The sequence below is a fragment of the Cetorhinus maximus genome, chromosome 5 (genome assembly GCF_964194155.1).
Source record: "Cetorhinus maximus chromosome 5, sCetMax3.hap1.1, whole genome shotgun sequence".
Lineage (NCBI taxonomy): Eukaryota > Metazoa > Chordata > Chondrichthyes > Lamniformes > Cetorhinidae > Cetorhinus > Cetorhinus maximus.
The window spans coordinates 120,475,644-120,490,882 of NC_135883.1; the positions used below are offsets into that span (position 1 = coordinate 120,475,644).

General features: G+C 40.4%; 1 protein-coding gene across 4 annotated transcripts in view; it reads left to right on the plus strand.

Annotated features, from left to right (window-relative positions):
- The first annotated feature begins 7,367 nt into the window (after nucleotides 1-7,367).
- The window catches only part of eya4 (EYA transcriptional coactivator and phosphatase 4), a 460,934-nt gene continuing 453,062 nt past the window's right edge, over nucleotides 7,368-15,239 (plus strand). Inside the window, exon 1 of one of the 4 annotated variants that reach the window (XM_078542404.1) lies at nucleotides 7,368-8,287. The gene's annotated coding sequence lies outside the window, so the exon portion shown is untranslated. The remainder of the gene's footprint in view (nucleotides 8,288-15,239) is intronic. The other 3 variants (XM_078542397.1, XM_078542398.1, XM_078542401.1) reach the window with 3 other exon arrangements.

Genomic DNA, 15,239 nt, shown 5'->3' on the forward strand with positions numbered 1-15,239 from the left:
GTGGAGTTTCCTCCTCCATTTGGTTGTTTAATTGTCCAGCAGCATTCAGGACTGGATGTGGCAGGACTTGAGCTTAGATCTGATCCATTGGTTGGGGGATCACTTAGCTCTGTATATCACATGGTGCTTGGAAAATAGTAAATTTAACTCCTCTATTCAAGGCAGGTGGGAGACAGAAAGCAAGAAACTACAGATGAGTCAGTTTAACATCTGTTAAAGGGAATTTTCTGGAATCTATTATTAGAGGTTATAGCAGGGTACTTAGAAAATCTCAATGCAATCAGGCAGAGTCAACATGGTTTTGTGAAAGGGAAAGTATCTGAGTTATTTGAAGAAGTAATAAGCAACATAGATAAAAAGGAACCTATGGATGTGCCATATTTATATTTCCAGAAAGCATTTGACAAGGCTCCATATCAAAGGTTGCAATGCAAAATAAGAGCTCATGATGTAGGGAGTAACATTGTAGCATGGATAGAGGATTGGTTAGCTAACAGGAAACAGATAGTAGGTACAAATAGCCATTTTCGGGTTGGCAAGATGTGATGACTAGAGTTCCACAGGGATCAGTGCTGGGGCCTCATCTACTTACAATTTATACCAATGACTTGGATGAAGGTACCAAATGTATGGTTGCTAAATTTGCTGATGACACCAAGATAGGTCAGAAAGTAAGCTGTGAGGAGGACATAAGGAGTCTGTAAAGGGACATAGATAGGTTAAGTGAGTGGGCAAAAATTTGGCAGAAGCAATATAATGTGGGGAAATGCGTACTTGTCCACTTTGGCAACAAGAATAGAAAAGCAGCTTATTATTTAAATGGAGAGAGATTGTAGATCTCTGAGGTACTGAGGGATCTGGGTATCCTGGTACATGAAAAGTTAGTATGCAGATACAATAATTGATTAGGAAGGCAAATGGAATGCTGGCATTTATTGTAACGGAAATAAAATATAAAAGTAGGAATGCTGGAAAAACTCAGTAGGTCTAACAGCATCTGCGGAGAGAAAAACAGTTAACCTTTTGAGTCCGTATGACTCTTCTTCAGATGAAGAAGAGTCATACGGGCTTGAAGCGTTAACTGTTTTTCTCATCACAGATGGTTAGACCTGCTGAGTTTTTCCAGTATTTTCTGTTTTTGTTTCAGATTTCCAGCATCCGCAGTATTTTGCTTTTATAAAAGTAGGAATGTTTTGCTACAGTTGTACAGGGATCTAGTGAGACCACATCTGGAGTATTGCGTACGGTTTTGGTCTCCATATTTAAGAAAGGATACAAATATGTTAAAAGTAATTCATAGTTCACTAGACTGATATAGGAGTTGGGGGGTTGGGGGTGTTATCTTATGAGGAAAGGCTGGACAGGCTGGGCTTGTATCAATTCAAAAACAGAATTACCTGGAAAAACTCAGCAGGTCTGACAGCATCAATTGGAGTTCAGAAGAATGCAAGGTGATCCTATTGAAACATAAAAAATCCTGTGGGGGCTTGACAGGGTGGATGCTAAAAAGATGTTTCCCCTTGTGGAGAGATTAGAACCAGGGGACACAGTTTAAAAATAATGGGTCTCCCGTTTAAGACAGAGATGAGGAGAATGTTTTTCTCTCAAAAGGTCATGAGTCTTTGGATCTCTTCACCAGAGAGCAGTGGAAGTAGAGTCATTGAATATTTTTAAAGTGGAAGTAGATTGGCTCCTGACTAACAAGGGAGTTAAAGATTATTGGGGATAGGTGGAATGTAGATTGCGGCTACAATCAAATCAGCCATGATCTTATTGAATGGTGGAGCAGGCTTTAGGGGCCATATGGCCTATTCCTGCTCCTAATTCATATGTTTGTATTTTCTGGATTTTGAAGGCATCAGTTTCGGATGTCCCACTCAAGACAGCTGCAGTCATATCATCATGAAAGAATTGCAGTATTTTGGGAATTTATTTGTGCCCCAAAGGTTTGGGGCGCAATGCACAGAGCCTCATGATTTACTGAGTCAATGCTTTGGTCAGATCGCTGAATGCAATGAAGAGTTTCCTGGTGTTCTTGACATTTTTTGTGGATTTGTCTGGCAACAGAGACCATGTTGGAGGTTCCCCTGAAAGGTCCAAAGCCACTCTATGTCTCTGGAAGGATTTCCTCAGCCACAGGAGTAGGCGATTCAGGTGAATGCATGTCAAGATTGTCCCTGTTCTGGACAAGAGAAAAATACCTCAATAACTTCCACAGCATGATTTATCTCCCTTCTTGAAGATAGTTCCTACTCTGCCATTCCTGAAGTCAAGGGAGTTCTTTGTCCTCCCAAATCCATTGGATGAGTGCATGGAGCCTTGATGTGAGAAAAAGTTTACCAGCTTTGAAGACCTCAGCTGGAATACCATAAGGGTCACAGGCTTTGTTGTTTTTCATCTGTTTCATTGCTTGATGCAGCTCCCCCATCAATGGTGTTCATCCATGGATTTAACCGCAGGTTACTGGGAGTATCAGTACCACTGTGAATTCACGGTTGAAGAGTTGTTCAAAGTGTTCTTTCCAGCATTGATGGATAACATTGTCATCCTTAAGAAGAGAAACAACATCCTGTGAGCGAAGGAGATTTTGTCAATTTGACCTTGGTCGATAGATCAAGTCAGGAGTGTGATGGAATACTCTCCGCTTGCCTGGATGAGTGCAGCTCCAACAACATTCAAGAAGCTCAACACCATCCAGGACAAAGCAGCCCACTTGATTGGTACCCCATCCTCCACCTTCAAAATCCACTCCCTCCATCACTGATGCACAGTGGCAGCAGTGTGTACCATCTACAAGATGCACTGTAGCAACTCACCAAGGCTCCTTCGACAGCACCTACCAAATCCCAACCTCTACCACCTAGCAGCAGACTCATGGGAACACCACCACCTGCATGTTCCCTTCCAAGTCACACACCATTCCGAGTTGGAACTATATCGCCGTTCCTTCTCTGTCGCTGGATCAAAATCCTGGAACTCCTTGCCTAACAGCACTGTAGGTGTACACCACATGGACTGCAGTGGTTCAAGAAGGCAGCTCATCAACATCTTCTCAAGAGCAATTAGGGATGGGCAATAAACACTGGCCTAGACAGCGACGCCAACATCCTATGAAAGAATTTTTAAAAATGGCCCCGGTGGCTTCAAGAAAGCTTTGCATGTCAAGATGGTCAGCACTTGTTGGATCTGTTGGGTTTTCTCTTCACACCACATGTCCTTTAATCTTTGGGTTTCTCTTTCGTATGTCAGCATTGAACTGTTGGAATGCTGCCTTCGTGACTTGTGACCTTGGATTGTTCTGCTAAGCAAGGAACATTGCTCGTTTTTGTCCTAGGTCACATATTTCAGCATTATTTTTGTCAAACCAATCCTGGTTTTGACAATGCTCGAAGCCAATGGCCTCGGTACAGGACTCGGTACAGCTGACTTTATTTGGTCCTCCTGTTCTGGAACGGAGTTGGGTGTGTGAAGATTTTCCAGATTGGTTATGAGCTGCATATGGAATTCTTCTCTTTGTTCAGGCTGCTTTAGGGTTGAGACATTGAGCTTCTTTCTATTCAACTTTTGGGTCTTGCGATGTCTTAGTGCTAGGTGGATGTTCATCAACGATTGAACAAGCCTATGATCAATCCAGCAGGCATCAGTCCCTGCATGGATTGAGTGATAGGAACATCATTTAGATCTTTGACCTGAATAATAATATAATCCAGGAGATGCCAATGCTTTGATCTAGGTTGCTCCATGTGGTTTTGTATTTGTCCTTCTGGTGGAAGGTTATAATGAGCCAATGCTGAGCACACTTTGTCAGCAGGAGGAAGCCATTTGCATTGACTTTTCCCACCCCATATTTCCCAATGGTTCCACTCCAGACATCGGAGTCATGGCCAACCCTGGCATGAAAGACCCCATAGATGAATGATCTTTTCTTCTTTTGTGATGGCAGTGGGGACTTCCTCAAGTTCAGAATCAAACTTTTCCTTAACATCTTTGTTGGAGTCAAGGGTCATGGCATAAGTACTGATCATGGTCACATTTTGCTGCGCTGTAGGCGAAGTGTCCTGGGTCTTTCATTTATGCAATTTGGAGTTCTGGCAGTGCATCCAAGATTCTATTCTGGAGGGCAAAACCAACTCCATGGACATAGGGGTCTCCGTCAACCTTTCCTTTTCAGTAGGAGGTGTATCCCCCTGCTTGTTTCTTCAGCTGCCTCTTCCCAGGAAGGCAGGTCTCACTGAGGGCAGCGATATCAACTTGGAGTATTGACAGCTCACATAAGATTGCAGTTCTTCTTTCTGGATGGTCACTCTTGAGATTACACATGAATGTTCTAACATTCCAAATTGCAAAATTTAAAGTTTTCTTTCTTTGACCACAATGATGGTGATCCTGCAGGATGTGGTTTCCCAACCAGGGGAAAGTGGAACAGCTTATTTTCAGGCCATCATTTCTCATAACCTCTCCATTTAGGCTGAGCAGAGGGTATCCTGAGGAGGAATGGTCAGTCACAGATGCAGTTTCACAAAGACACCTCCATCCCAGCACAGGTGTCCATCAGCCTTCATGAACGTATTTCCTGTTTGCAGATTCTTGACTAAGGACTCCCAGTTTCACAGCCCTGACCCGGCCGCCAATCCTCCATCACCACAGGACTTGGCAAATGGACTTTAGTGGAAGCCTGCATGTGATTTTGTTTAATGTGGGGACCTTGGACTGCTGTCATTATCCACACAATCTTGACAATTTGGTGATCATTTTTGGTGACATATCAAACCGCAATGACTGGGACCAGCTTGCCGCTGCAACCTTTTTCCACCTCTGCAGCCAGTGAGACACAGTCTTCCTACTCCTGATTTGCCTTTAAGAACTTTTGGACTTGTGCAGCTTCACATTCTGTTCAGTTTTTAATTACTAGATGTGTAACAATGGAAATATCTTCTAATCAATTAAATTCAACATTTTGCAAGAAATATGTTGAAATAGTTTTTAATCAGTTCCATCTTCACTAATTCTGTTATTTAAATAAAGCAAATAACAATTATTTTAGAATATTTATGTAAAAAAAGCCCTATGCAAATAAGCTTGCTTAATTTTAAAATCTCCAATAATATTTCCTTTCGACACAATTTATTTTACAATGTTAACCAATTGTCTATTTTAAAGTCGTTTGGTAGTATAGAACTTGAGTATTGCTGAAAAAAGAGACATTTTGTTGAAGCTTTTCATTTTGTACTCATCAGGCCAATTCACACAAGAATACAATGTAAGGGAAAACAACAAATTTGTACCATATGAGAAGAGAGTGGTGATTAGTACAGGCATTGCCATGGAGAATTCACCAGTTGATGGTGACAGACAGTTAACTGACAAGCATTGTTTGAAATTTAAACCAGGCAGCTTGACATTGGTCAAGGCATTGCCCTGAGGAATGAACCAGTGAATGGCTGTCACTTATTTGCTATATTTAAGTCTGCAGCTGCATGTAATAATTTCCTTGCATGTCTTAATGGGCTCCATTCCTGCACTCAAATTCACCTTTGAAATGGAGCAGTCAGATGAATTCCCTTTCTTTGACATACTAGTTAAGAAATCTGCCAGGGGATTCTCTACCATGGTCTACTGGAAGCCTACCTTCACTGTTCAATATACACATTGAGATTCTTACAGTTACACACGCTACAAGTTTGGCCTTATCAGCACCCCATAAATAGGGCCCAAGCCATTTGCTCACCATGCAAGCTTGATGCTGAAATAGGCGCATCAAAGGCATCCTGCAGATCATTTCACACTGTATATCATGCAAACTCATGAAAGGGTATAAGGCTGTCACTTTCAGCCTTAAAAAAATACCCAGTCTACTTCAGATTACCCTGGAAGGGCAAGGTATCTCAAAAATTTACTATGCGGTAGCAACACGAGTGATATTCATGACTAACAGGATACTTCCATCAAGCCAAAAAGATATTCTATCACAAAAATGAGTAATGTGGTATATGAATTTCAGTGCCAGTGTGATGCCAGGTATGTAGGCCATTAATCCAAAGACTAGCGGATCTTATCAAACAGCATGTCCCTTCTGTTGTTTGCAATGAATAAGGTACAGACTGTACCCAACCAGCCCACGCTTGCAAAAACCCAAAACACAGTGTCCAACATCAGATGTAATTCAGCGGTTGGACAACATTTGCTAAATAATCCTGTGTGCTAAGAACTACACTGAAAATCAATTTAAGATTCAGTAGGGCTCGCATTTAGCTCATTTGCGTGTACTGGAAGCTACACATATTAATACACAGGGCCCCATTCTTTACAGACAGAAAGAACATGTACATGCATTGTGCCTGTTTCAGCTAAACAAAATAAGTGACAGCCATTCGCTGGTTCTTTCCTCGGGGCAATGCCTTGACAAATCAGAGTCAAGTTGCTTGGTTTAAATTTCAAATAATGCTTGGCGGTTAATTGTCAGTCATCATCAACTGATGCATTCTCCATGACAATGCCAATCAGAATCCACTTGCCAACCAAACAAGGAGCAGGAGTGGGCCATTCAGCCCCTCCAGCCTGCTCTGCCATTTAATGAGATCATGGCTGATCTGATAGTAACCTGAAATCTGCATTCCACCTACCCCCGATAACCTATCACCCCCTTGCTTACCAAGAATCTATCCACCTCTGCCTTAAAATATTCAAAGACTCTGCTTCCACCACCCTTCCAGGAAGAATTCCAAAGACTCATGACCCTGAGTGAAAAAATTTTGCCTCATCTGTTTTAAATGGGCGACTACTTATTTTTAAACAGTGACCTGTTTTAAACTAGGTTTATCCACAAGCGGAAACATTCAATCCACATCCACCCTATCAAGATCCCTCAGCATCTTACATGTTTCAATCAAGTCGCGTCTTACTCTTCTCTTATACAGTATAAATTTGTTGTTTTCCCTTACAATGTATTCTTGCCAATTATCCTGATGCATGCAAAATAAAAAGCTTCGACAAAATGTCTATTTAAAAACAATTTTAAATGTTCAATTTAGAAAATGATGGATATTATTTTTCAACGTTAGAGAATTGAGTAGCAATAATTAGACTATCCATGGCGCCATTTATCAGTGTAGTTAGTTAGGTATCAATATAGTTTTGCAGTTCATAAATATCCGTGAATCTGATCTGGGTGAAACGTGTTGGGGTATAATCCTATACAGAGGGTCATAAAAAACACATGGCGGAGCTTCCTGGAGTTGTACATGCGCACATTTATACATTCAGACTCGTTTAAATCCTCCAGTATCCCGGCATGCTCCATCCCCAAGACTGGACATAGATTCATATATTAAATGGCAACTGAGAATTTTGTAAAATCTAAAACATATACTAAAACAGGGGGGAAAAAACTTCCATTGTAGATAATAACAAGAAAAATACATGAACTTTTTTGTTATAATTTGCCTGCTTTCTAGCGACAAAAAGGCGCGGCTTTGCACTGTAGTGTTTTGATTAGTTTGTGAGACTTAAACTGAACCGAGCGTGGTGCCGCACAGGAGAAGTTTGGAGTCGGAGAAGGAAAAAGAGACAGGAACTGAACGCGAGTCCACAGACAGGCAGCTAGGAACCAAGCGCGAGGCCAGGGTCAGGGCTACACGGGGACTGAGCGCGAGCCCAGGGTCAGGGCTACACGGGGACTGAGCGCGAGCCCAGGGTCAGTGAGTGATACACGGGGACTGAGCGCGAGACCAGGGTCAGTGAGTGATACACGGGGACTGAGCGCGAGCCCAGGGTTAGTGAATGATACACGGGGACTGAGCGCGATCCCACGGTCAGTGAGTGATACACGGGGACTGAGCGCGATCCCAGGGTCAGTGAGTGATACACGGGGACTGAGCGCGAGCCCAGGGTCAGTGAGTGATACACGGGGACTGAGCGCGAGCCCAGAGTCAGTGAGTGATACACGGGGACTGAGCGCGCGAGCCCAGGGTCAGTGAGTGATACACGGGGACTGAGCGCGAGCCCAGGGTCAGTGAGTGATACACGGGGACTGAGCGCGAGCCCAGGGTCAGTGAGTGATACACGGGGACTGAGCGCGAGCCCAAGAACAGAGATACACACACACACTGAGCGCTACTCACATAGACGCATATGTGCAATGCTGTAGACAAACCGAGGACAGCAAAACAAAAACAGTTCCCCATTTTACTTCCCCGCCCCCTCGGTCCTAGCTTCAAAGAAGACCTGAGCAATCAACTATTTCCAGGAAGACAATTTGAGGGGAGGAAACTGGAATTGTATTGAGACAGTAAGTTTTTATGTCTTATGTTACATATAAAACATAGTAGCTCCGCGAAACTGTTGTGTCTGGGTTTCGTTCACACTAGGGTGGGAATTAATTTCTAAGCTGTCAATTAAACATCAAAAGCGTACTTAAAGAAGGAAACGTGGTTTATAGAAAAGTAAACCGTGACAATTAAGCTCAAATTCTTGGAATTGTGGCTACATAATTTTGGATTGGTTATATAGAAGAGTGCTCAATATGGAGAGTCTGTGTCCGAGATGGTTTCTTTGCCGGTGTTTGGAGGCCTGTTATTGTATTGTGGAAGTCCACGTGTATTTAGTGTTTATGTCTGGTGTGCTGTGAGCAGGATACTCTTACAGCACACACACATACACATCCGCCGCCTCTCGGGGTAGGGTAGCACCGGCTCACTCTTCAAGCCCAATGGGCTGTCGTCCATTAGTTTTCTTTTCTGGCTGTCATTACAGTCCTTTTGAATTCGATACTAGTATAAACGTACAGGTTGGATTTCAGATTAACGACACGTACTTAATAGTTATTTTCCCGACAGCGCGATTTCATTACACTCGCAAGGAATAAATTGTTCTCATTTGGATCATTGACGAGATTAGCTGTCAAATTTCTTCACTTTTTTGCCACTTTTACATCTCGAGGGAGGCAGGGGAAGAGAAATGGCCCCATTAATATCTTCTACTAAAGTATGGTAGCATCACTTTAAATTCTGCGAATGACACTATGCATTTACGCCGAATAAGAAACACTGACAAGTATCGGAGCTGTGGGGAAGGTATTTAGAAAGTACATAGTAAGTATTTCCATATTTTAATGGTGCACATAAGAGTAAATTTGTTCATTTTTTTTTTCACCTTCCCTTCATCGAGTGGTTCTTCCCAGCTGAAAACAACATCACTTTGATCGGTTGATTTTTGAGCGCAAAGGGTTAAAACTGGTCTGGTCTAACATCTATTTACAGCTTGCAGTTGGACTGAAGCGGTAAATTGGTTAACACACCCACCCGGTTTGGTAATGAATATTTCTCCTCTGTGAATCAATATTGATCCTCAGGATCAGAAGCTTATTTCAGAGAATGGAAGGAGAAATAGGAGCCAGACCTCGATGCGATTGCAATCCACCAGTTGCAATGCATTAGAAACATAAGATTCAAATTCAGCGCGATGGGGTGGGGGGGTTCTATCTGCCCGTGTTTTTGATCGATTTATTTTATCTAAGTCTTTAAAGTGCGGGGAAAGTATCACACCAATTTAGTTTGGTGTAATAGTCGTTGCTACGTTTCATTTATGTTTTGGAATTGCACAAAATGGCCATAGTGATGGACGTCCTGTAATATAGAAAATGGTTTTTGATTTTTATAGTTACATTTATACTCAGCACAGACACCATTTAAAAACCACTGTTTCTACTTACCTTGATGTCAGCGACTTGGAGTTGCCTTTAAGGTGCTGTTTAATGTCTCACCCAATTTCCCACTTCCCATTTCCATCTCATCGGACTGAAGAGCATTTTCCGCATTGCATCGTCAAATTGCAATGACCACACAAACCGGATTATAATCACAGAAATAGTCATCGCAAACATCGAAAATTTATCTGGCATCTTCTATTTTAGATCCCGATTTGTTGAATAAACGCGTATCTGGTGTCAATTAGTCGGCATTAGTGACGATAAATGAATTTTAAGCAGAAAAAAAGATCGTGTAGTCGGTACTTTGCACCAACAGCTGCTTTGCTGAGCTATTCGTTTCGAAATGTCCGCTGTCAGCACAGGCGATTCTGTCTGTGAGAATAAAATATAGTCGAGGACATAATGTATGAACACTATAATTTCAGAAATATCTCAAATATTAATATACATGTAATAATTCGCCATTATGTTTATGTTTTAAACAAAAAACACGTTTGTTTTCTAAAGAGGATTAAAACTTGCTTGAAGTCTCAAGATCATCCTTGGCTGCAATATTTAGACATCCGGCACCAGTGTTATGGTTCTAAACTATTACTCATTATAATGTAACTTTCTGACCATATTGTAGAAAAAATATGGCGATGCAAAACACTTTGAAAACATTTCAAATATATAACTAGGAAAAATATTGTGCGAAACTGCCATATTTATTCTGAAAAGACACTTCGGCAGAATTGGAAAAGAAGAAATGAATAAAAACATATAGAAAAATAAAACATGACTGACATATTTTTGCAATTATTTACATTTACTATAAAGGGCATATTTATGATCAATGTACTATAGAAGTTTTAAGTTTGCAGTCATTGTACGTTGATGCAATAATGGTAAACAATATAGGGCCTAGGAAAGGAATTTGAATGAAGCAGAATGTCTTGTTAGAAAACATCCTGTCATCATTTATACTTCTTCATTAGATCACATTGCTGTTAACATTTTTGTGAAAATAGATTATTGCAAAGTTATTAATTGATGCAAACTCTGATCTCATTTTTGAGGAGGAAATCTAAAGTTGTTCAGGAATTTAAAAAAGCCAGAAATGAGGAAAACTCAAAATATGGTCTTCAGTATCTTTGAATAACTTTTAACATTCTCTATCTCCATTAAAATAACCAGCAAGCCATCCCTTGTAACATTTGTAGAGCAGATAAACTGGAAATAAGAATCTTAAAAGTCTATTTTTGTGATCTAACCACAGTTCTGTAATATACTGTTGGCTAATTCTAATACTCTGAATCGTGTAAACAACATAACCATTCATTTATTTTTAGTTAAAATATAAAATGTAGGCAATAAAGGCTGTAATACCCTGTGTAATAAATATATACCTTATGGGAAAAGATGATGATGAGATTGTATTTAGTGATTCAGTCAGCTGCATTTGTGAAAACAAAAATGCATTATGTCCAGAAGCATTCAGCATCCTTCAGCTATCCATATGTCTCCTGGTTTCTCAGCCCCTTTTTTTGATAGGTTTGCCTGATGATAAATATAATCTAGAAATCATTGTTTGAAATTAGTGTTGAATGAACTCTTATTGCATTTCTCTATTATCTTAACAGAGGTGTTAACCTGTTTATTTAAAATGATTTAACATAGTGGACAGAGGGATGTTATAAGAATATGTAAAACGCTCATTCACCAATACTAGTCGATGACTGGTAGTCAATTAATTAAGACAGATTTTCTATTTAATGACTGAAAACAGAAATCTCTTAAAATTATATGAAATTTAAAAATTGTGAACAAATAACATAATTGGGCTCAGCCATGGCTCAGTTGGTAGCACTTTCACTTGTTAATCACAAGATTCTGGATTCAAGAGCCACTCCAGGGTTTGAGCACCAAAATTAACGCTGACGCTCTCAGCGCAATGTTGAGGGAGGTACTGTCCTTCAGATGAGATTTTAAACTGAGGCTCTATCTGCCTGCTCGGGTGGATGTAAAAGATCCCATGGCACTATTTCAAAGAAGAGCAGGGGAGTTATCCCTGTCACCTGGCCAACAGTTATCCCTGAATCAACATCACAAAATAGATTATCTGGTGATTATCATATTGCTGTATGTGGGAGTTTGCTGTGTGCAAATTGGCTGCCGCGTTTCCCACATTACAATAGTGCTTACACTTCAAGAATGCACTCCATTGGCTGTAAAGTGCTTTGAGATGCCTGGTGATTGTGAAAAGCACTATAGAAATGCAGGTTTCCTTTTTTTTCTTCACTGCTATAGTTGTTTCATAGACAACATTGATGAGTTGTCATGGAAATGTAGAACAAAGCTGAATCACTTTATAGCTAGAAAATAATTAAAATATAAACACTAAATAATTAAATTTATACCACAATCTTATATTTCCACATATAAAATAGTCCAGATAAAAATCAAATCTTGTGATTTTTATCTGATCTGTGGATAATGCAGCACAAGATGTGAATTATAAATATCCAAAACTGCATAGGAAGTGGCTGCAATGATGTTAATTCCACAAATACAGGAGTTCAAATGATTTGGTTTTAAAAGTCTCCTTCAAATGCAGAATAACCATGTATTCAACCACTTCGCTTGCATTGTAGAAAAATGTAAAATTTATAGTGATGGTGGTTATATGTCTGACATGACAGGACATTTTATACAAAACAGAGTACAAGAAAAAGGGGTGTTATTATGCATGATTAATAATGAGTTCAAGTTCTATCGTGACAGTGTGGGAATTTTGAATTTAGTTTTAAATATATGTAAATATAAAGTAGGTAAAAATAAAATTGACAGAAGTTGCTGGATTGTCATTAAAAACCCTACCGATTCACTACAACAGCAACAACTTGTAATTATGAAGAGCCTTTAACAATAATAATAATGATAAAAACATCCAAAGCAATTCACAAGAGCATTATAAAGCTAAGTTTGACAGAAACCCTCATAAAGTGATATTGGGGCAGATGGTCAAAGAGGTAGGTCTTAAAGAGCATCTTAAAGGAGGAAAGAGAGGTGGAGAGGTTTAGGGAGGGATTTTCAGAGCTTAGGGCCAAGGCAGCTGAAGGCATGACCACCAATGGTGAAGCAATTAAAATCAGGGAACATCAAGAGGCCACAATTAAATGAGCACAGATCACGGAGGGTTGTGGGGCTGGAGGGGATTATAGAAATAGGGAGGGCTAAGGCCAGGAAGGGATTTGAAAACAAAGATGAGAATTTTAAAATCGAAGTATTGCTTGACTGGGAGCTAGTGTAGGTCAATGAGCAAGGGGGTTGGGGACTATAGGTACATCTTGGCATGAGCATGGACATTTGCAGCACAGTTTGGATGACCTCAAGTTAACAGAGTGTAGAATATGGGAAGCCATCCAAGAGTGTGTTAGAATAGTCTAGAGGTAACAAAGGGTTTCAGCAACAAATAATGACCAGAGCATGAATTGTCTTTTAGGGAAGAAATCTTGCTATCCTTACTAGATTTATATGTGACTTCAGTCCGTTACCAATGTGATAGACTCAGCTTCCCTTTGAAATGGCCTAGCAAGTTATACAACATCAAGAAGGCGGCCCACCATAAACTTCTTGGGGCAGCTTGGGATGGACAATAAATCCCATCCTTGCTAGTGATCCCCCCATCCTGAGAATGAATTTTAAAAATGACTTAAATGCTATGTACTCCAGGTTGATGGGAGCAAGCACACAGCTGTTTTTCTTTTCTCTCTTTGTAGGTATGTAGTTCTACCTGGGTTGTTAACTTCACAACCTTGAAACAACATTATCACCTAGCATTGGCTGAATTTGTTGTTTATATTTATTTTGAATAAAGTATTTGTGTACATAAATACATATGAACATACAAACAAGGAACGGAAGTGGGCCATTCAGCCCTTTGAGCCTGCTCCACCATTTAATAAGATCATGGCTGATCAGATAGTAATCGGAAATCTGCACTCATCTACCGCCGATAATCTCTCACCCCCTTGCTTACCAAGAATCTATCCATCTCTGCCTTAAAAATATTGAAAGACTCTGCTTCCACCACCTTTTCAGGAAGAGAGTTCTGAAGACATACTGGGGGAAGATTAGGACCAGATGGCATAATTTCAGAGTAAGGGTCGCCCATTTAAAACAGATGAGGAGGAATTTCTTCTCTTAGAGGGTAATTAATCTGTGGAATTCTTTACCGCAGAGGGCTGTAGAAGCTGGGTCGTTAAGTTTACTCAAGGCGGAGATAGACAGATTTTTAATTATTAAGGGAATCAAGGGTTATGGGGAAAAAGCAGGAAAGTGGAGTTGAGGATTATCAGATCAGCCATGATCTCTTTGAATGGCGGAGCAGACTCGATGGGCTGAATAGCCTACTTCTGCACCTACATCTTATGGTCTTATGGACCCTCTGAGTGAAAACATTCCGTCTCATCTCTGTCTTAAATGGGCGACCCCTCATTTTTAAACAGTGACCCCTAGTTCTATATTCTTTCACAAGAGGAAACATCCTCTCCACATCCATCCTTTCAAGACCCCTCAGGATCTTATATGTTTCAATCAAGTCGCCTCTTACTCTTCTAAACTCCAGCAGATACAAGCCTAGTCTGTCCAACCTTTTCTCATAAGACAACCCACCCATTCCATGTATTAGTCTGGTAAACCTTCTCTGAATTGCTTCCAATGCATTTACATCCTTCCTTAAATAAGGTGACCAATACTGTACACAGTATTCCAAATGTGGTCTTGCGAGTGCCCTGTACAACTAAAGCATAACTTCCTAACTTTTATATTCAATTTCCCTCACAATAAAAGATAAAATTCTATTAGCTTTCCTAATTACTTGCTTTACATGCATACGAGCCTTTTGTCATTCATGCACTGGGACACCCAGATCCCTCTGCACTTGAGAGCTCTGCAATCTCTCACCATTTAGATAATATACTTCAATTCTATTCTTCCTGTCAAAATGGACAATTTAACATTTTCCCACATTATACTCCATTTGCCAGTTCTTTGCCCACTCACTTAACCTATCTATACCTTTTTGTAGCCTCCTTAAGCCCTCTTCACAACTTACTTTCCTACCTATCTTTGTGTCATCAGCAAATTTGGTGACCATCCCATCCATCCCTTCATCTAAGTCATTTATATAAATTGTAAACAGTTGAGGTCCCAGCACTGATCCCTGTGGCACACCACTCATTATCAACCTGAAAAAGACCCATTTATGCCTACTCTCTGCTTCCTGTTAGCCAGCCAATCTTCTATCCATGCCAACATGTTACCCCCTATACCATGAGCTTTTATTTTCCTCAATAACCTTTGATGTGGCACTTTATCAAATGCCTTCTGGAAATCTAAGTACAGTACATCTACCGGTCCCCTTTTATCCACAGCACATATTACTTCCTTAAAGAACTCCAATAAGTTGGTTAAACATAATTTCCCTTTCACAAAACCATGTTGACTCTGCCTGATGACCGTGATCTTATCCAAGTGCCCTGCTATAACT